Source organism: Myotis davidii, unplaced genomic scaffold (genome assembly GCF_000327345.1).
Source record: "Myotis davidii unplaced genomic scaffold, ASM32734v1 scaffold54, whole genome shotgun sequence".
Classification (NCBI taxonomy): domain Eukaryota; kingdom Metazoa; phylum Chordata; class Mammalia; order Chiroptera; family Vespertilionidae; genus Myotis; species Myotis davidii.
The window spans coordinates 596,957-597,770 of NW_006287915.1; the positions used below are offsets into that span (position 1 = coordinate 596,957).

The following is an 814-nucleotide window of genomic DNA, read 5'->3' on the forward strand; positions in this document are numbered from 1 at the left end:
TGGAGTCATTTGCTCTTCTGCTCCTTTTTAGAACTAGTATGATATTAGTATCTATTTTTCAAGTTAATTCACCAATTTAAAAACATTTGGAATATCTATTCATGCCCAAAAGTTCATAATAAAGCTTTCCAAAACAATTAAATTATCCATATTTTGTTTCTTGTGGCCTTTTGTTTAAAGTTGTTTTCTTTGAGATGTTTTACAAGATGGTGTGTGGGAGGTAAGTGAGAGGGAAAACTGTGATTCTTGTTTCTGGTAGTTTTTATTAAACTAATACGCTCTTGGATGTCATTTTTCTTTTTTGGTTCTTGAAGCCAGATATTTGAAATTTACCATTGTCATCTCTCTGAGCAACTATAACTTGTCTTTGTTGTATATACAATTATAAAGATGTTAATTATTCTTAAAACAGTTTAAGTGTCAGGTGATGGAAGAATATAAATGAATACATTAGTAGATAATATTTATGTTTAATATTTTTCATAGATAGCTGGTAATGTACTATTTACTTATCTTTATAATTAAAAAATTTATCTATATTATGTAATTAGTATAAAATATTTTAAAGACCTCACCTGAAAATTTAAGATTACAGTGATCTCCAGAAACATCTAGAGAGCATGAAAATGATTATTTTATTCATCTTTAAGCTTTATTTTTTTTCTGTTTCCTGCTTTTATGTTGTCACCTTACTCTTTCATTTTTGCAATAGAATTCAGTATGAAGATCCATATTATCTTCTTTATTTTTATTTATTTATTATTTATTGTCTAAAGTTTTACATATGTCTCCCCCCCTCCCCCCAGTTGATTCC

At 27.5% G+C, this 814-nt stretch overlaps 1 protein-coding gene across 1 annotated transcript in view; it reads left to right on the plus strand.

The window, feature by feature from the left end:
* The first annotated feature begins 305 nt into the window (after window positions 1-305).
* OSBPL8 (oxysterol binding protein like 8) overlaps window positions 306-814 on the plus strand; it is a 125,061-nt gene continuing 124,552 nt past the window's right edge. The window contains exon 1 of the mRNA XM_015561325.1: window positions 306-453. The gene's annotated coding sequence lies outside the window, so the exon portion shown is untranslated. The remainder of the gene's footprint in view (window positions 454-814) is intronic.